This window comes from Cryptomeria japonica, chromosome 5 (assembly GCF_030272615.1).
Source record: "Cryptomeria japonica chromosome 5, Sugi_1.0, whole genome shotgun sequence".
Taxonomy (NCBI): Eukaryota; Viridiplantae; Streptophyta; class Pinopsida; order Cupressales; family Cupressaceae; genus Cryptomeria; species Cryptomeria japonica.
In genome coordinates, this window is record NC_081409.1 from 642,074,637 (window position 1) to 642,097,406 (window position 22,770).

The window sequence follows — 22,770 nt, forward strand, 5'->3', positions numbered from 1 at the left end:
AGTTCCTGCTATAGTTGGCAGGACAACTTTGTTGAGGGCTTGATTATAAAATCCAATGAAGCTCTAGGCGAATTGCACTCTTGTCTTCTTTGATTCTGAATTATTTTGATATGCGAAAATTCCAGGGCTATGAAAATAGTTATGAAGATTGGATGGTCATTGTTACGTCATTGTCAGGTGACCTCAATAAAATAACTCGTATTTACTTGGATGAGATTGAGTGATTTTGCTTGTTTGTACTTATAAATATTAAATATTTTTGTCATTTGATTTAAGAAGACGATTTTTGGATGTACACACCATGAACTAGTAGTACAGTTCTATCTTCTTTTAATTGATATTTTTTTATCCATTTTCTTATGGAACATGTAACATGCCAGAAGATGGAAAGACACTGAAGACCTTTTGTCTCTTATAGCTTTGTCCAGTGGGAGTTATTATCTATGACCGGCTGGATATGGCTTGGCTGAAAAATTACTATAATTTTGTGTTTGATCACTCTAATACGACTTGACATAGGATATACAGAGAGAAAGATCAAATGGCAATGCCTTTGAATGCACCAAATCAACAATTTGATTTAAATGCAACTAAAATTTCTGTACATTTGTAGGTTTATAATTTTTTATTTTAGTTTTTTTCATTTGCCTAAGGGAACCACTTTTATGGAAAAATGATTTTGCCAAAAGCTTAACCATCCATAAGAGGACCAAACAATAAAATTCTCTATCTAGTTGCAAGACTATATAATGCAACATAATTTGTTTAACTTTCTCAAGCACTTTGGAATTTCCCCAAATCTCTTTGTTATCAAACTGCTCTATATGAAATCTTTGCCCTATCCACTGTGCACTTCCACTGTTCATAGATGCACACTAGTTTTTCCCTTCCTTGTGCTATTAGTGGCAATTTAATGGCATCTCTTCTTAATCCCAATGGATGGTTTATCAATAAGATCATTTTCCTCCCATTTCCAATGCAATTACTTGTACTTAATACCAACAGTATTTCATGTTTTGACTAATAATCTTTAGATCAATTTCTTTTCCAATTATATTTTAATAAAACTTTCATGTATGGATCAATGATTTTTAATTATGAACCTTCATTTATATACCTTATTATATTTATGAAATATGCATTAGAGGGAGCTATTTATCACATTGGATGGATAACGGATCATAATACTAATAAGGTGCTTCTAGATAATTAAAAATTGCTAGTTAAACTTAATATTGTTCAAAATTAAATATTCAATAATAAATCAAGATAAGAGTTTTTATCATTATTATATATTTTACTATGAGGGAAGCCTAGATCCTCCTACAAGATGATCAGTCTATGTTTAAGTTTGTAAATAGACTAGGTATTTGCAAAACTATAAACTTGTATTGCGAGTAATATTGAGTTTATATTTTTATTGATGTTAATATTATTTGTAATACATAAAGAGATAAAGATAGAAATAGAAATTGATAAAAGGAAGGAGAGAAGGTAGATAGATAGATAAGATATAGAGAACCGAAAAAAAAGAGAAAAGAGAAAGGAAGAGGGAGAGAGGGCGGGGGGACAAATGAAACAAAGAAGTAGAAAGAACGGTAGAAAGATGTTGAGAGAGAGAGAGAGAGAGAGAAATAAAGATAAGGACAATGAAAGAAAAATAGAAAGGGAAACAAAGAGATATAGAAAGATATAGAAATATTGATCTCTCTCTCTCTCTCTCTCTCTCTCTCTCTCTCTCTCTCTCTCTCTCTCTCTCTCTCTCTCTCTCTCTCTCTCTCTTGTTGGCATTATGTGAACCGGTATGAGGACATAATAACATTGTATGATTGTCATTGATGTCAATATGCTGAAGAGGTGAGAACCGGTATAACACTGTGAACCAACATTTGTGCCAAAGTGAAGCGGTATGTTTGTTCAAGGTGAACCGGCATATGGTTATGGGAAACAGCACATGGAAGCATTGTATGACTACCGATTGGTAGTCTCAACTTCAGGGTTTCCGGTTGAAGTGCTTCAAGCCTGTGTGGCTCAACCGGTGACTTTGTGTGATGAGTTAGCATGGTAACGAAGAATAGATTGTGTTGCCACATAAGCCTTGTGTGCGTGAAGGATCTTGCATGAAGGAGATTGTTCCTATCTACCTCAGGAATGTGCGAAATCTGTAAAACAGTGATAATGTGTGATGGGTTATCAGCCGCCATGAAATCGGTGGAAATGGACAATGGAGAATATCTTGAGATTGGATCAAGAACTGTTGCATTTAATGCAGTGTGCTCAACGGTTGGGATTGAACCGTTTGAATTCCTTAACCCAACAGGTTTAGGGTTTAGGGTTTATGCTACTGACCTATCTGTTTTCCTATAAGGTCGATGTTGTGTCTCTTTCGGAGGATGTTGGCAAAAGTTGTGTGTGTGTATCCAAGAGAAGGGATACGTGATTCTTGCCAGACCAAAAGGAGAGAAGTGATACCTGCAGAGTGTAAGTACAGAAGGTGAAGAGCAACTTAAGTGGATCTGCATTGGCATTGAGTGCTATTACCAGATCATTGTAATACCTGTTGATCTCTAACCACCTCAACAGTTGGAAAATCCCTTAATAGGGTAGCTTCAACCGACTTGTTGTAAATCCTTTAACAGGGTGACTCAAAACAATTGAGTTCTTGAAATCCTTTAACAAGGTAACCTTTAACAGGGTTTAACCCTTAACTGGGTATTCTTGCCATCCCTTAACTGGGTGATCCCTAATATGATCGATTCCTAATAGAACCTATTGTATCAGTCTTTAATCGGACAAGGCTCCTAACAGAGAGGACTTCTAAAGAGTTCAAAAACAAGCTTGTGGGTATTTATCCCCACCATGTTTTTTCCCTATTAGGTTTTCACTTGAAAAATATGTGTGTCATGTGTGATGTCTTCTTCATGTGATGCTTTGTTGTTTTCTGTCAAGCGGTGAATCATGTTGATCTAGTTGCTCTTATGTATATCTTTGATGGTAGATTACTTGTTCATGTATTAGGGTGAAATGGAAATGAAGTGTTAAAGTATATGAGAATATAGGTATTAATCGGTTTATGCTTGTCTTAGCTATTCTGGGTTTTTACCGGTTGTACTCTATTTTAGGACCGGTGTTACTGTTTGTCTGTTAATGCACAGTGTCTGCTGACAAACCGGTTTAAAAGTGTATTTTTGTCTGTGGGTATGTGCACCAAGTTGTGGTACCAAAAGGGGGTCTTAAGATGCCACTTTTTTTTTTTCTGAAAGCAGTAAAGTCTGAACTTCAACGACAAATTGAAGATAGTTACACTCCAAATTTGAAGATGCAAAAAGAACAAGAGTCAGAGTGCTTCGAGTCTACTTTCTAAACTACTTATTTTTTTTGAAAATGGTGGAGATTAAGGGCTTCAAAAAGGGGGGCCACAAAAAGTGCTCTTGTTTTTATGCAAAAAACATAACATAGCGTCTATTGTGCCCCCCCTAAAATGTTAACTTTATTTTTGGATTTTTAAAATCGCTTCAGTGAGAAATTAGCTAACACCTTGAAGTTTATGCCAGAACTTTCAGCTAATTTTTTAATGAGTATATTATTTTTTACTAATTTTCGAAGTGGACACATCCTGAAAAACAGAAATTTGAGCGTGCTCCCCCCTAAAATCATTGAAAACAAATCAAAAATCAAAACTTTTTTTTTAAATTGTGTAGAATGGAGTCTAGTTTCTAAAAATGTATTTTTTTTCAAAATCTAATGAACGTGTAAAAATCTAGACCCAAAATAGTGCATGTTGGTTTTTGACAAAAAACGGACACACTAACAAAAGAAATTATAGATGAAAGACTTAACGAAATCAAAATTTGAAATAAATTACATTTTTGGATAGCTAAGAGGGAGCTCAAGTTTACCACAGTATTTGTTTTTAACTTCATTGAAACACATGCAAACTTGACGGGGAGCACGACCAAAAATATGTCAAAATTTTCAATGTTCTAACAAAAACACGTCTCTAGCCTGAAATGGTCGTCCAAACCTTTGGGTTGGATGCCCAAGGCAAATCCAAACCATAGGTTTGGTGTTTCCCAAAGTGCGACATTTGGCACTCGCCAAATATGGTGAGTGCCCTATTTGGCGCTCGCCCTATTTGGCATGCACCAAATGTGATGAATGGATATTCCATTTGGCGCATGCCAAATGTGGATGAAGAGGGAGATAGCTCAAGGGATAGCATAATAAGGGAATTGTGAGAGCTATAAAGGGGAGGGACAAAGAAGAGTATGTATCTATAATAATAAAGAGCCCGAGAAGAGGTAAGGGGAGAGAGAGAATATGAGATCTAGTTCATAGAGAGAGATGGAACTATGAGGGAAGGGAGATAAAGAAGGGAGAGGTGAGATGGGAGTTTCTATGTACACATTTGGCACTCTCCCTATTTGGCGCGCACCAAATGTGGAATAGATACAAACTCTTCTTTGTCCCTCCCCTCTCTAGCTCTCACAATTCCCTTATTCTCCTATCCCTCGAGCTATCTCCTTCTTCATCCTTACACCCATCTAATTCCCACTCTCACCTCTTTCCCTCAATTTTTTCCTCACTCCCTACTCTCTCTAGGTCCTAAGGGGTCATAAGACACCATATGACCCCTTAGGACACAAAATGACCCCTAACGACACCTAAGGGATCATATGGTGTCCTAAGGGGTCATAGGACACCATAGGACCTCTTAGGTTACCATAGGACCCATAACGACACCATATATTTGTCCTAAGTGGTCATAGGACACCATATGACCCCTTAGGACACCATAGGACACATAACGGCACCATATGGTGTCTTAATGGGTCATACGACACCATATGACCCCTTATGTGTCGTTAGGGGTCATATTGTGTCCTAAGGGGTTATATGGTGTCCTATGACCCCTTAGGATACCATATGACCCCTTAGGACACCATACAACCCATAACGACACCATATTGTGTCCTAAAGGCTCATAGGACACCATATGACCCCTTACGACAGCATACGACCCATAACGACACCCTATTGTGTCTTAAGGGGTCATATGGTGTCCTGAGGGGTCATAGGACACCATATGACCCCTTACGATAGCACACGACCCATAACGACACCCTATTGTGTCCTAGGGGGTCATATGGTGTCCTAAGGGGTCATAAGACACCATATGACCCCTTATGACACCATACGACCCATAACGACACTGTATTGTGTCCTAGGGGGTCATATGGTGTCCTAAGGGGTCATAGGACACCATATGACCCCTTACGACACCATACAACCCATAACGACACCATATTCTATCCTAAGGGGTCATATGGTGTCCTAAGGGGTCATAAGACACCATATGATCCCTTACGACATCATACGACCCATAACAACACCCTATTGTGTCCTAGGGGGTCATATGATGTCCTAGGGGGTCATATGATGTCCTAAGGGGTCATAGGACACTATATGACCCCTTACGACACCATACGACCCATAACGACACCTAAGGGGTGATATGGTGTCCTATGGGGCCATAGGACACCATATCACCCCTTAGATGTCCATACGACCCATAACGACACCATATTGTGTCCTAAGGGGTCATATGGTGTCCTAAGGGGTCATAAGACACCATATGATCCCTTAGGACACCACACAACCCATAACAACACCCTATTGTGTCCTAGGGGGTCATATGGTGTCCTAATGGGTCATAGGACACCATATGACCCATAACGACACCCTATTGTGTCCTAGGGGATCATATGGTGTCCTAAGGGGTCATATGACACCATATGACCCCATACGACACCATACGACCCATAACAACACCTAAGGGGTCATATGGTGTCCTAAAGGGTCATAGGACACCATATGACCCCTTAGGTGTCCATACGACCCATAACGACACCATATTGTGTCCTAATGGATCATATGGTGTCCTAAGGGGTCATAAGACACCATATGACCCCTTAGGACACCGTACAACCCATAACGACACCCTATTATGTCCTAGGGGGTCATATGGTGTCCTAAGGGGTCATAGGACACCCTATGACCTCTTACAACACCATAAGACCCATAACGACACCCTATTTGTGTCCTAGGGGGTCATATAGTGTCCTAAGGGGTCATAGGACACCATATGACCCCTTATGACACCATACGACCCATAATGACACCTAAGGGGTCATATGGTGTCCTAAGGGGTCATAAGACACCATATGACCCCTTGGGTGTCCATACGACCCCTTACGACACCATACGACCCATAATGACACCTAAGGGGTCATATGGTGTCCTAAGGGGTCATAAGACACCATATGACCCCTTGGGTGTCCATACGACCCATAACGACACCATATTGTGTCCTAAGGGGTCATATGGTGTGCTAAGGGGTCATAAGACACGATATGATCCCTTAGGACACCATACGACCTATAACGACACCCTATTGTGTCCTAGGGGGTCATATGGTGTCCTAAGGTGTCATAGGACACCATATGACCCCTTACAACACCATACTACCCATAACAACACCTAAGGGGTCATATGGTGTCCTAAGGGGTCATAGGACACCATATGACCCCTTAGGTGTCCGTACAGCCTATAACGACACTATCAAACTATAGGGTATAGAGTAGAAATTTATCAAAGGTTAAAAAATTTCAATGGAAGACATTTGGCTAGCACCAAATATGGCTAGCGCCATATTTGGTGCTAGCCAAACGAGCTGCACAAAAAAAATTTCAAAGGTAAAAGATTACAATGGAAGTCATTTGGTGCTAGCCAAATGAGCTGCACAAAAAAAAGGTTATAGCGTATTTAGTTAGTGTTTACTTTAAGGTAAAAAATTTCAATGGAAGTCATTTGGCTAGCGCCATATTTGGCGCTAGCCAAATGAGCTGCACTAAAAAACGGTTATATGGGACCCTTGACCCGTGATCCAAGCCCACATTCACTCTTTTTGTCTTCTTTCTACGCATGATCAGACAAAAAAATGCTTTTTGCATGGTGTTGACATTTAATGCAAGGTTATTTTATACATTCCATTAGCTCTCCACCACCTTTTTTTTCATTTGGCAACATCAAAGAGGAAGAACATAGTTTTTTAATCAAATTTGAATAATTGAGGTAATATTTTCTTGTTTTTAGAATTCAAATACTTATTAAGTGTTATTTTGTTTAAATGTTAGAATAAAAGTGTGAGTCAAAATTGATTATAATTCTATTAGATTTACATTAGATTTAACAATGCATTTGAAGGAAGTTGCATAAGAAAATTAATTGTTTAGTTGTCTAAAACAAAATTTGCAATTTCATACATCCTTTTTAAGATCTTATGAAATAATTTAGAAAAGGAATACATGAAATAATTTCAATTTCATATATCCATTTTAACATATGCAGCATCATCATCATGCCAAGGAAACGACCAAAAAATGTAACACCGGAAGAGCGTGAAGCTAAGAATGCAAAAAAAAGAGAAGGAATGAAGGAACTTCGTGAACAAAGGAAATTGAATACCATAGAAGAAGAGGTGTCAATTGAAGAGGTACCAATTGAAGAGGAACATGAAATATTCATCCAATCTAAGAGAGAGACAAAATTGGCCACACAAAGGCAACAGATGCAAAACCTTCGTGCAATGAGACAATTGAATCCCAAGGTTGAGAGCATGTCTACAATAATTCAAGTTGAAGGCACCCCATCTCTTACATCTCAAGTTGAAGGCACACCATCTCTTATTGGCACACCGTTGGTGTCTACAACATCTCATATTGAATGCACTCCCTCTATGACATTTGATGTTGCAAGTACTTCACGACTGACATCAAGTATTGGAGCTACACCATCTTGTACACCTCAATTTCAAGGTATGTCATCATTTTCATCTCCGCTTGAAGGTATGCCACCTATCCCTAATGTTGTTGACATTCCTAATCTTGAGATAACTCAAAGTTTGAGAACACCTCCTAGAGTTTTGCATAGAAAGCCTAAGTATTTGATTGATATTGATGCTAATGTTTTGAAACCAATGGTTGACAAGTTTCCGAAGCGTACTTGTCAAAGACATGCTAACCGGATATGGAAAATATTTTTTGAGCCTTTAAATGAGACAGGAAGATGTCAACTATTTGTTGAATTTGATGAGAAATCTGAAATTTAGGCCTATAATGAAGGTTCTTGGGCTAAGAACATCGATTGAATCAAGCGACAATTCTATTGTGAAGAATCTAATGAATGCATATGATACTATTGGTTCTAACTCACCCACAAAAGATAGTAATGCCACACGATGTGTCATTACATCAACAATTGTAAGCACTCAAACTAAGAAAGCTCGCCTCCTTAGAAAGACAAGTAAACAATTGAAGATAAGTAGACAAACTCTAATGAGAGCTTTGGGAAGGCGACAAAGAGCGGAGGATCCATATAACAATGAGTTATGGGCATTTTCCGATAGATTACCACGGAAAGATAAAGCAATTGTTGAAGCCTTGAGATCCCTGATTGAAGATTTTTGGAAGAATAACACAAGGGTCTCTCCAAATCAAAGAGATGTTGTAAGAAGGAGGATTGGTAGTAAAATCCGTGATCCACATCTGAAACATTTTTTGGATATGACTCAAACACAATTTTTTTCCAAGTTTAAATGTATGTATCCTCAAATAAAAATTAGTCAAAGGTTCTTTGAAATGGTAAAGCCTTTTATGTCAATATAAATCACACACGCACAACTTGTTGTTGTAGAGTACATATTGAATTTTCTAACCATTATGATGTTTATCAACGCATATGTATAGATTTGCATGCTAACAATGTTTTGCAGGAATGCAACATAAACGGTCCACCGACATCTTCAAGGGAATTCATATCTAGCATCTTATGTGAAAGAGTAGATGGTCAAGTATATTACAATAAGTGTTGCTTGGATGGCACATGTGTTGATTGTGGTGGATTGTGACATTTACAAATCTGTCAACATATGGATATTGGACAAGAAATTGGTAATGAATTAGCAGAATTTGGAAAATATAAGACAGTGGCCTACATGCTAAAAGATGGAAAAGAAGCAAAAAGGTGTGAATTGGGTAGTGAGAAGATTCCACTGTATCAGTTTATGGGCATCTTTCATGAGAATATAGTGTATGAGTATGCAAGGCATAACCATCGATCTCATTGGTTGGACTCACAATTTAAGCTATGCAAGGACACATTTCCACTTCATACAATCGTTTCAATTGTTGACTTTGCAGAGAACTACACACTACAACCGCAGAACGAGGTGCAATCATAATATTACAACTCCACACAAGTTGCCATATTTGTGCATATAGCATTCATTCATGCACATGATAGTATGGAAGAGGATAGGAAGATATTGAGGGAGTATCATTTTTACATCAGTGATGATAGCTCACACTCTACAGAGTTTGTGCAAGGTTGTTTTCAGATATTCTACGATGATTTGGCTAGCCGAGGCATATCATTCCATCAACATATCATATGGTCAGATAATTGTGCATCGCAATTTAAGAACTCTTGGATGTTTTATTGGTTGAGTAGGATGCATAAGTTGACTGCTATTCAACATATGTGGAATTTCTCTAAGGCTGGGCATGGAAAAGGGGAGCATGATGGTGCAGGAGCATGCATTAAAAGAGCTTTAGCACGAGAAGAGTTAAAGTACAAAGGGAATGCAAACTTGAAAGATGCAAAATCAATTGTTCAATGGTGCAATGGTACAATTGGTCCAGGTAATCAAGGTAAGTCTTTAGTTCGTAGATTTTTTTGGTTGGTAGATGATACTAACATTGAAAAATTAGAAGATTGTTGTACATTGATAGGATCGAGTGAGCTACACTCTTTCAAAAGCTCTAATGCAGGTTCATGGACTATCCATATGCGGCAGATGGCATGTTATTGTTCTTCATGTAGAGATGGTGCCTATAATGACTATGAATCAAAGGAGTGGGTGGACGAATGGTGTATGAGACCTCTAATCCCACTTGAGACATACCGACCTCCGAGTGCCCTACAACTCACACAGATGGAAGCATCAATTGACTTTGACCATGTGTCAGATTTAGTCCAACTAGGTAAATTATCCACATGCAATTTTTGTACTTTAATATTTTACCTTAGTTGTTTGCTAAATTCTTCTCACTTTATCATTGTAGGGCATGTTATGCAATAATTGCGGCTGAAGACAATGAAGAAGGAATAGATTATTACCTGTGTCGTTGTGTGGACGCAGAAAAGAAATTGGATTGCCCTGTGGTAGATGGAGAAAATATTGAGTACCCCATAGGATCAGTAGTTGTTACTGGTACATGGCTTAGAAGGTACCCAGTGAAAAAGTCTAACTTGTGGTTGTTCGAGGACTTCGAGACACATAGGAAGATTATTCATTATTCTAACCTTGTTGTAGCTTCAAATGTTCATTTGATGAAATATGGGGGTAGACCACTAAACAAGAACCTATGGAAGGTTCGTGAGTCTGACCATGAGGCCATACTAGACACGATAAAGAGTAGAGCATATCCAGATGGTTCATTGGATTAAATGTAAATGTAAAAAAATGTAATATCAATCTTCTTTGGATATATGTACATGACTTGTATTTTTGACTACTCGAGGCATTGTAATATAAAAAATTATGTTTTTATCTTGTTTTATGTGATTTTATGTAAATAATGTCATTTTGGACCATTAGAGATCGCATGGGATCATTTCGTGAAGTATACCCTGTTAATATGGTAAAAGATGTAAATAATGCTCATTTGTTGTCAATCACTCAAAGTGTGAAAAATTGTCAAAATTCAGCATGATTTTTCTTGATGTTAGTGACATGTAAGAACGATCCGTTTGATCCTACTGTTGAACAATATATCTAAACTTAAAAATCTTCCCAAAAGCGTGAGAGCTAAAAGATCATCGGCCAAAAATATTATGTCGAGCATCTCAAAAAGAGTTTCACCGAAAGGATAGTTTCATCGAAATAAAGCATAAAGTGTAAAACAATAAGTTAAGATGACTTCGGCAAAATATCTCTTTCGGTAAATGAAAGAGACCACTCATCAATATTCCAGTTTCATCGAAAAGTGAAAGGCCAACAAAAGGAGAAGTCGAGGAAATAAAAGTGCCGAGGAGACTTAAAAACATTCGTCGAAGGACAAATCTTATCGACAACAATATGTCGATAAAAACAGAGGGGTTTCATCGATAAAAGAAGGACATCGAAGAAAGAAGGATCTCGGAGGGCTCGCGTGAACTTTCACCGAAGAATAAAACTCATCGAAATACGATTTCGATGAAACTCACGAGTAACTCATCGATAAAGATTTCATTGAAGAAAGGATGACTTCGGGGAGACTAGAAGATGGTTTTTCGACGAGGGCCATTCACCGATAAGGTGATATCGAGGAAAGTGAACTTTCGATGAAATATTAAAGCATTCAATCGAAGACAAGGGTTTCATCGAAAACTCGATTCATAGTCATTTCAGTTGAACAGTACTTCCCGCGAAGGAATTGAAAGCTCAAGTTGGGGATGTCACATCTGCAATTAAGTTTAAACATTTGTGTAGCTGTTATAAACACGGAAACATTAACTATTGCACAAGTTGCTCACACAATTACAGCTGAATTGATCGAATTTTCATAAGAACCAGATTGTTGCCAAGAGACGGAAAGTTACGAGGAGTTAGCTGAAGTTCATAAACAACAGCCAGAAGAGCTCGACAATTCTCCAAGTAAGTGTGATTTCTTACATTGATTGAAATTATGGAACCTTCTTCTTCTTCTAAAAAGAGGAGAAAACAGAAGGAATTTTGTATATGGAGAATCATGTTAAATACGAGGGTGCGCTAAAAAGAGATCTCCAAGAATTGGATGATGGGAGCCCTATTGGAATGCCCTCGATTTATAAAGAGGGAGAAGTAATATCTACGGAAGAATGGCGGAATGAACTTATAAGCGTCAAGGATCGGGCTCTGTCAAAATTGGATCGAAGCAAAGACATGGCCCCTACCGTCAACCAGATGATATTCGAATACCTTTCACAGGGAGAAGAATTAAAGAAACAGAGCATCAAGATCAAGACTTTTAAAGAAGATGATTATATTCATCATTTAGGGATTCTTAATCTCTTTTTACTTAAGTTTGTTAGGAATGTTCAAATTGACAATTAGTATTTCAAAAAGACACGTCTTTTCATAGATAACATTTGCTCTCATATATATATGAGAGAGGTTTCTTGTAATGTTTTTTAAGAGATATCGGTAGGAAGAAGACAGTAATACATGACAGCTTGAAAGCTTTCTGTTATACAAATTTTGATGGAATACATAATATAATCAGTCGTCTTTTCTTTGCATATGTGTTGTGGACTATTTCATTTTGTTATTGGCAGTCACTTGTGATATTATCTAAAGGAGATAAGGTTATTCATATTCTTTGAGTGAAATTTATGTTGTATGTCATAAGGTTGAAATAAAAGTTCTGCTTGCGAATTGTAATTGTTCTTTGCAGTGCTTACTTGGATGGTCCCTTAAAGGTAGGGTTAAATTCATTCAAGCAACTTATGATATAGGCATTCAATTGATCTCATAAGAAATAGTAACTAACAGATCCATAAAGGGGTGGGTTTAAAAATTGTCTCACAAGTTCACATAGTAAGTCCTAAGAAAATATAAAGACTCTGTAGCCCAGACAACAAAGAAGGCACTGGCCATTTATAAATTTCACTTATCACCATATTCATCACATGTTATTTTAAAGCAATAGGAGTAATTGAGTAGGAAACATAGAGTAAGTTGGCAGTAGTGTATACATAGATCAAATAGCTTCTACAACAACAATCTTGAACTCATCTGCTATATCTCCATCCTAGGAATTTATGCCATTCTGAGATAGGAGGAAGCCAGATCAAGATATTTAACCTACTATAAAAGGCAATAGTCATTGAAAACAACTAGTGAATAGGTATACCCACCTACGTCCTGCAGAACCTAAAGAGAGAGAGTTAGTAACCAAATAGGTTCACTCTATAGGTTGGCCAAGTCAATTGGAGGGTTTGATCATAGGGGTTGGCATTTCTTTAGAACCTATCCAATCTGTTGATTTGAGACCCAACAGATTGGCGACTCTACTGGGGAGAATTATTAAGACTCTGTTGAGGGAGAGAACTCAGAAGAAAGAAGAAACTTTCCTCTTAAGAAGAGAGGTGGCGACTCTGAATTAAAAAGGGAGAGGAATATCTATGGACGAAGGTAAATCAGTCACAAAAGGACAACCATTATCCCAGTTAGATTTCTCTCAACTAAAGAACAAAAACAAAGAAGAATCCATGAATGAATTCATGAGAGAAAGGTACAATCAGTATAAGTATGAAAACAACCAACATTCACCTTTAAGAGAACAGGATAAAGCAACTACTTTAAGCCCAGTAAATGAGGATTTGGTTGCAGCATATAAAGCCCAAAAGGGCCGATATCAAATTCCCCCTGGTTTTGAATATCACGAAGCATGATCCAAACAAAACACATCACCTTCATCGGGATCAAGTATGGCAGATCCTGCAGATAGATTTACAGATTTAACTAGACAAATGATGGAGGCAGCTACTGAAATGAGAGATTCTAGAAGGACTTAGGAATGTTTGGGGCTATGTGCTAAATTAGGCATAAATGTTGATGAGGACGACTTTAATCAAGATATAAACAATTACAGAAAAAAATATGCTTGGACAGATCAGGGAGTGAGTAAAACAAAGAGTAATGATATTAAGGTTTTTGAGAATCCTTTGTTTAGTGATAAAAGGAATGATTATGTGCAATCGAGTGCACCACCAATCCAGCCGAATTTACATAATAACTTTGCTGCTCATAACCAGTTTTCGCCTCAAGGTCAATTTTATAACCAATGTCCACCCCCTGATCAATTTCAATATCAATACCAGAATCAATACCCTTTTCCTTATCAAAATCAAGTGCCCTTATATGATAACATGAACCAAAACTTTAGGAATCTTCATGGGGGGCATGGGCTAATGAATATGGAACGAATGAGGCAGTTTGATTTCTTAGGAATGATGGTGTACCCATATCCTATCCCAAATGAAATCAGGACTGCAATACCAAGATTCACTGGAAGTAATGCAATTACAGGGGAAGCTCATTGTAAGGCTTTTGATGCAGTAATAGAGGATTTTGGCTTACCGCATGAAGATGTTAAGATCAGGTTATTTATGCAGTCATTAATAGAAGATGCAAGAGATTGGTTTAGAGCGTTGCCTGATGCATCCATTAGAAGTCTTGCAGAATTCAAAAGCCTATTCCTTGAACAGTATGGAGACCATAACAGTCCTGAATTTGCTTTGCATGAGATCATCAACATCAAGAAGGAGCAAAATGAATCAGTGGTAGATTTTAACAAAAGATTTAACAGGGTTCTAAACAAAATTCCCAATAGGATGAAGCCGGTACCTGAGGTAAGCATCCTATACTACATCAATGCTTATGATAGTAAAACAAACTATGAGTTGAGAACCAGAAATCCTAGAGACCTCCGGGATGTTATGAAAGCTGCCATTGTTATAGAAAATAACAGGAAGACCGCTGGTAAAGTGGGAAAAAGAGAAGATGCAAGGTTGTACAATCCTAAAGCACCCAAAACTAATAAGGATGAGGATAAGCTTGATAAAGTTTTGAATTCTCTAAGAGATTTATCTGTGAGGGTAAACAAAACAGAAAAGCAGCAATACTATCATCCTAAAAGGCCCAGGTTGCATGACATGCCCTATAACACTACATGGAAGGATGGAAAACCAGTAGACAGGAACCACAAAGATAACCAACAAGTCCCAGATCCCCTGAAAAGAACAATAAACTACGCTCAGGATGATGACATGTGGTGTTATGCTTGCAATATGCCACATGCTCCTTCTTTGTGTGTTGTAGCAAGAGGATTGCAGGAGGAAGAGAATGGTTATGAAGAGCATATGGGCGACCCGATTGTTAACATGATATCCTTCGCAGAAGAAGGAGGATCAGATTCCATGAACATTGATCAATGCTCTGTGTTACCCGTAACCACCAACATAGGTGAAGGTGTTAAGCTCAGAATCCCCACTGAAGAAGAAAAAAGAAGAATTACAGCTTATGCCGTTGCACAAGCAAAAAGGAGTTATGATTTGAGGAATAGAATGGTGAATCCAGAGCAAGGTAAACTTGCTAGTCTTTTTATAAAAGAAATTGATGAAACACTCAAGCAAACAAATAAAGCAGCTAAGACTAAGGAAGTTGTACCAAAGAATAATACAAGGGGTCCTGATGTTCAAAAGGAAGAAATAGCAAAATTTCCTTTAGCACAACACTCCACTTCATTTGATATTTCAAATGCATTAACACAATTAAAAGTTTTTGTTCCATTGATGGAAATAATGAAGTTTCCTGAATACAGAGAAAAGACTCTTGAGATGATTTCAGGTGTCCAAAAGGAAAAGGTGAATGAACAGAAACAAGAGGTTCCAAAAGGTGACAATAATGAACAAATCGCCCCAGTTATATATTTAGGGTCCACCATAACCAAAAACCCAACACAGGTAGACCCATTTTATCTCACTTTGGTGGTAAACAATAAGAAAGTGAAGAATTGTATGATCGACTCAGGAGCAGCCATAAATGTTATGCCTGTTGGAGTGATGAAAGAGCTTGGATTGGAAGTTGATACTACCTTTGGGAAGTGTTATGCCAAGGACAACAGGTCGGTCCCAGTGGTTGGTATCATGAAGGATGTAGAATTCAAATTGGCAGGTTGTCCAGAAGCATCGTACAAAACAGATATTACAGTAGTGGATGTCCCTCCAAACTATGGGATGTTGCTATCTAGGCAATGGTCGAACATGATTGGTGGGTATGTGCAGTTAGACTTATCATATGCTACAATTCCAATCAATGGACAGGAGGTAAAAATTGATAGGGAACCCCGGTCCACATATATCATAGAAGACATGGAAGAATCAACAAATCAAATATGCTTTTTGCAAACTGATATGGACAATTTCCGAGTGCAGTTGACAAAACCTAAGGTTGACGAGTGGATCCCCATTGAATCAGGTCTAGCTGGAAAGGATGATCAAGTGTGGAAAATGTTCTTTGATGGATCTTGTAGCAAGGAAGGGAGTGGGGCTGGAATCCTATTTATTTCACCCACAGGGGAAACCTACAAATATTCTTTCAAATTGTTATTTGAGTGCACAAATAACATTGCAGAGTATGAAGCCTTGCTCACTGGTCTTAATATAGCAGTTAAACATGGAATTAGATTACTCAGCGTGTTTGGTGACTCGGAGTTAATAGTCTCACAAGTAAAGGAGAAGTATTCTTCAAAGCACTTAAGATTGAAACAGTATAGAAATGCTGTCTGGGATACTATAGAACTTTTTGATGCTTTTCAAATAAACTAGATAGACAGATCAAAGAACATTATGGCAGACTTTTTGGCCAGTATTGCATTGAAGGATAATGATATAACACTAACTGGGATATCTGAAGTAGAGATGAAAGTAAGACCATCTGTTCCTAACAACTTATATAATTGGCAAGTGTTTCAAGATGATGCAGACCTGCTGAAATTCTTACAGTGTGTGGATCACTATCAGACTCAGGTGATAAATTTCAATGACTTTGTGGAAAAGACTGAAGGTAAAGAAAATTTATTTGGACATGAAATCATACAACTAAAGTCAAACAAATTACCAAAAGGCCTAGTAGCATTGGAAAGGGCTTTCAATACTCAGGATGTGATTGAGACTAAAGGATCAACTGTTAAAGAAAGTGATGTGGAACAAGTCAATTTAGGAAGTGAAGATACTCCTAGAAATGTTTTCATTGGGAAAAGGTTAACTCCTACCATGAGGCAACAACTGATAACATTGCTAAGGAGATATAAACACGTGTTCGCATGGTCTTATGAGGATCTCAAAGCTTATAGGGAAGATCTTTTTTAGCATGAGATACCACTTAAGCTAGAAGCTAAACCATTCAGACGAAAGCAGAGACCTATTAATCCAACACTGTTACCAAAAATGAGAGAAGAGATCATAAAAATGAAAGACGCGGGAATTATCGAACCCTACAGATATTCCACATGGGTCTCTAACTTGGTGCCGGTCAGAAAGAAGAATGGGGATATTAGATTGTGTGTGGACTTTAGAAACCTAAACATATCATCTCTAAAGGACAATTATCCATTGCCAAATATGGATAACATGCTGCAGAAGGTGACAGGGTGTGAGTTATTGTCTATGATGGATGGGTTTTCAGGTTATAATCAGGTGAAAGTTAAAGAAACTGAAAAATATAAGACAACCTTTACAACTCCATGGGGCACTTATGTCTATGCACGAATGTCGTTCGGATTGACTAATGCTGGTGCTACATTTCAGAGGGCAATGGATGTGGCTTTTGCAGAACTGATTGATGTAATCATGGTAGTATACCAAGATGACTTAACTATATACTCAAAGAAAGTTGATGATCATTGTGAGCACCTTGAAAAGATATTCAAGAAATCCTTAGAGTATGGGATTTCCTTGAATCCTAAAAAATGCCACTTTGGTGTCGAAGAAGGAAAGTTACTTGGACACATAGTATCCAAGGAAGGGGTAAGAATTGACCCTAAAAGGGTGGCAGCTATCAATGAGGTTCCCATTCCCCGAACTATCAAGGCCATCCAATCATTCTTGGGACAAATAAATTTTGTAAGAAGGTTTATTTTAAATTTTGCAAACATAATAAAACCTATAGTAAGGATGTTAAAGAAAGGAGCCCAAATAGATTGGACTGAGGAAGCAACCGATTCCTTTGTAGCGATCAAAAGAGCAATTTCTGAAGCACCAGTACTAATCTCTCCAGATTTTAGCAAGCCTTTTATAATATTCTCATTCGCCTCCTGTCACACAATAGCGGCAATATTACTGTAGAAGAATCAAGAAGGGTATGAGCAGCCCATTGCATATTTTAGCAAGTCTTTGAGCCCCTCAGAAATTAAATATGAGTTGAATGAAAAGCAAGCTTATGCCTTGGTCAAATCAGTAAAATAGTTTAGACCATACTTAGTAGGGGCTGAAGTTATAGCATATGTTCCCAATGCAGCAGTGAAAGATATCTTCAAACAAACTGAGGTCACAGGCAAAAGATGTAAATGGATCAACCAAATACAAGAGTTCAACATTGAACTCAAAATTTCACGAGTTATCAAAGGTCAAGGATTGGCCAAACTCATGACAAGAACTGAGATTGAGGAGTCTTGTGTAAATCAAGTAGGGTTGGAAGAAGCCAACTTCAGCATTGAGAATACAGCATGGTACACTGATATCATATATTACCTTAAGCACTTGAAATGCCCGAATGGTATGACTGATAATCAGAGAAGAACTTTAAAGTTGAAATCTACAAGATATGTGATTGTCAATGAGGACTTGTATTGGAAAAACAGAGATGGGATATTATTATTATGTCTAGATGACTGCCAAGCAAAGAAAGTTCTTCAAGAAATGCATGATGGGGTTTGTGGTGGTCATTTTTCGGCTAGGACTACTGCACATAAGATATTGAGAGCTGGATACTTTTGGCCATGTGTTTTCAATAACTCTTACAGATATGTCAGAAAGTGTGAAGCTTGTCAAAAATTTTCAAGCAAAATGAAATATCAAGGGTCACTCCCATTAAGACCAATGCTAGCTGAAGAACCATTTCAGCAATGGGGAATAGATTTCATAGGAGAGATATCAAAAAAATCCAGTGGAGGACACAGATGGATATTGGTCGCTATAGACTATTTTACCAAGTGGGTAGAGGCAATACCCACTAGATAGGCTACTAGTAAAGTGGTAATAAAATTCATAATGGAGAGCATTATCACTAGATTCGGTGTTCCTGCAAAGATCATCTCAGACAATGGTATGTCCTTTAGGTCTGAGGAATTCAACACTTTTTGTGAAGAATATGGCATCAAAATATCTCAATCATCTCCTTACCACCCTCAAGGAAATGGGCAAGCTGAATCAAGCAACAAGAACATCCTAAAGATCATTAAAAAGATGCTAGGACACAACAAGAAGGCATGGGATTCAAAGTTGATTTTTGCATTATGGGTAGATGGAATAACAGTGAAGAAATCTACGGGAAAGTCTCCATTTGAGTTGGTTTATGGCAAAAGAGCCAGATTGCCTCTGGACAACCTCCTGCCTGTACATAGATTCATGACTCAAGAAGGGATAGATGTTGAAGATCCCTCACAAGAGAGGATGATGCAGTTAGTGGAGCTTGATGAAGTCAGAGAAAAGGCTCAGAAGCAGAATATCAAAATTCAAAATCAGATGAAGAGATTGTATGACAAGAGGACATCAGATAGGAAATTTTGTGTGGGTGATTGGGTTTTAATGTGGAATGCCAGGAGTCAAGATAGAGGCAAGCATGGCAAATTTGAGGCTTTATGGATCGGACCATATGTGATTATGGATAAAAAAGGAGAAGATTCCTACCTTCTCCAAAATACAACAGGGGAGATCCAAGAATTGCCAGTACATGGACAATTCTTGAAAAGCTTCTTTTCTTGATATATTCTGTTATATGTACAGTAGATTAGGATCCACTTCCATTGTAAATACCATAACTTGTCAAAATGTATCCTCGCTAACCATAGATTCTGAATTCTTGACGACATACACAATATGCCTCCATCCTCAGTCAGAGCCATTGTTGAACAATATATCTGAACTTAAAAATCTTCCCAAAAGCGTGAGAGCTAAAAGATCATCGGCCAAAAATATTATGTCGAGCATCTCAAAAAGAGTTTCACCGAAAGGATAGTTTCATCGAAATAAAGCATAAAGTGTAAAACAATAAGTTAAGATGACTTCGGCAAAATATCTCTTTCGGTAAATGAAAGAGACCACTCATCGATATTCCAGTTTCATCGAAAAGCGAAAGGCCAACAAAAGGAGAAGTCGAGGAAATAAAAGCGCCGAGGAGACTTAAAAACATTCTTCGAAGGAAAAATCTTATCGACAATAATATGTCGATAAAAACAGAGGGGTTTCATCGATAAAAGAGGGACATCAAAGAAAGAAGGATCTCGGAGGGCTCGCGTGAACTTTCACCAAAGAATAAAACTCATCGAAATACGATTTCGATGAAACTCACGAGTAACTCATCGATAAAGATTTCATCGAAGAAAGGATGACTTCGGGGAGACTAGAAGATGGTTTTTCGATGAGGGCCATTCACCGATAAGGTGATATCGAGGAAAGTGAACTTTCGATGAAAGATTAAAGCATTCAACCGAAGACAAGGGTTTCATCGAAAACTCGATTCACAGTCATTTCAGTTGAACAGTACTTCCCGCGAAGGAATTGAAAGCTCAAGTTGGGGATGTCACATCTGCAATTAAGTTTAAACATTTGAGTAGCCGTTATGAACACAGAAACATTAACTATTGCACAAGTTGCTCACACAATTACAACTGAATTGATCAAATTTTCATAAGAACCAGATTGTTGCCAAGAGATGGAAAGTTACGAGGAGTTAGCTGAAGTTCGTAAACAATAGCTAGAAGAGCTCGACAATTCTCCAAGTAAGTGTGATTTCTTACATTGATTGAAATTATGGAACCTTCTTCTTCTTCTAAAAAGAGGAGAAAACAGAAGGAATTTTGTATATGGAGAATCATGTTAAATACGAGGGTGCACTAAAAAGAGTTCTCCAAGAATTGGATGTTGGGAGCCCTATTGGAATGCCCTCGATTTATAAAGAGGGAGAAGTAATATCTACGAAAGAATGGCGGAATGAACTTATAAGCGTCAAGGATCGGGCTCTGTCAAAATTGGATCGAAGCAAAGACATGGCCCCTACCGTCAACCAGATGATATTCGAATACCTTTCACAGGGAGAAGAATTAAAGAAACAGAGCATCAAGATCAAGACTTTTAAAGAAGATGATTATATTCATCATTTAGGGATTCTTAATCTCTTTTTACTTAAGTTTGTTAGGAATGTTCAAATTGACAATTAGTATTTCGAAAAGACACGTCTTTTCATAGATAACATTTGCTCTCATATATATATGAGAGAGGTTTCTTGTAATGTTTTTTAAGAGATATCGGTAGGAAGAAGACAGTAATACATGACAGCTTGAAAGCTTTTTGTTATACAAATTTTGATGGAATACATAATATAATCAGTCGTCTTTTCTTTGCATATGTGTTGTGGATTATTTCATTTTGTTATTGGCAGTCACTTGTGATATTATCTAAAGGAGATAAGGTTATTCATATTCTTTGAGTGAAATTTATGTTGTATGTCATAAGGTTGAAATAAAAGTTCTGCTTGCGAATTGTAATTGTTCTTTGCAGTGCTTACTTGGATGGTCCCTTAAAGGTAGGGTTAAATTCATTCAAGCAACTTATGATATAGGCATTCAATTGATCTCATAAGAAATAGTAACTGACAGATCCATAAAGGGGTGGGTTTAAAAACTGTCTCACAAGTTCACACAGTAAGTCCTAAGAAAATATAAAGACTTTGTAGCCCAGACAGCAAAGAAGGCACTGGCCATTTATAAATTACACTTATCACCATATTCATCACATGTTATTTTAAAGCAATAGGAGTAATTGAGTAGGAAACATAGAGTAAGTTGGCAGTAGTGTATACATAGATCAAATAGCTTCTACAACAACAATCTTGAACTCATCTGCTATATCTCCATCCTAGGAATTTATGCCATTCTGAGATAGGAGGAAGCCAAATCAAGATATTTAATCTTCTATAAAAGGCACTAGTCATTGAAAACAACTAGTGAATAGGTATACTCGCCTAGGTCCTACAGAACCTAAAGAGAGAGAGTTAGTAACCAAATAGGTTCACTCTATAAGTTGGCCAAGTCAATTGGAGGGTTTGAGCATAGAGGTTGGCATTTCCTTAGAACCTATCCAATCTGTTGATTTGAGACCCAACACCTACAAGGTCGTGTTATGGCACTCTAAAAAATCCTCTCTCGGTTTGGGTAGACTCGGATCTAGTTGCTCGTGGCGACTCTTTCTCAGTCGTGACAAAAAGCGTCAGATGAGTTCAATGAAAAGTTGCACAATGCCCCATCTTTCAATCCGCTCATCGCGACACCAAATCGTCAGCTCGTACGCGTCAGGGTGGCCGGGTTTACGCTTGGAATGCCTTCTTTTTTCTCTCCAACTCACCCGATCATTGCGGGCCACACCCTAGCAGCCAAATCGCCCAAGTGCTCAAATTGCTCAAAGTTGTCAATATTTGGCATCACGTTTCTCCGTGCCCATTAATCATAAGAACAATCAATCTAATCCTACGGGGTCATGTTATGGCACTCTAAAAAAGTCTCTCTCAGTTAAGGTAGACTCGGATCCAGTTGCTCGTGGCGACTCTTTCTCGATCGTGACAAAAAGCGTCAGATGAGTTCAATGAAAAGTTGCACAATGCCCCATCTTTCAATCCGCTCGTCGCGGCACCGAACCGTCAGCTCGTACACGTCGGGGTGGCCGGGCTTACGCTTGGAATGCCTTCTTTTTTCTCTCCAACTCGCCCGATCATTGCGGGCCACACCCTAGCAGCCAAATCGCCCAAGTGCTCAAATTGCTCAAAGTTGTCAATATTCAGCATCGCGTTTCTCTGTGCCCATTAATCATAAGAACAATCCATCTGATCTTGCGGGGTCGTGTTATGGAACT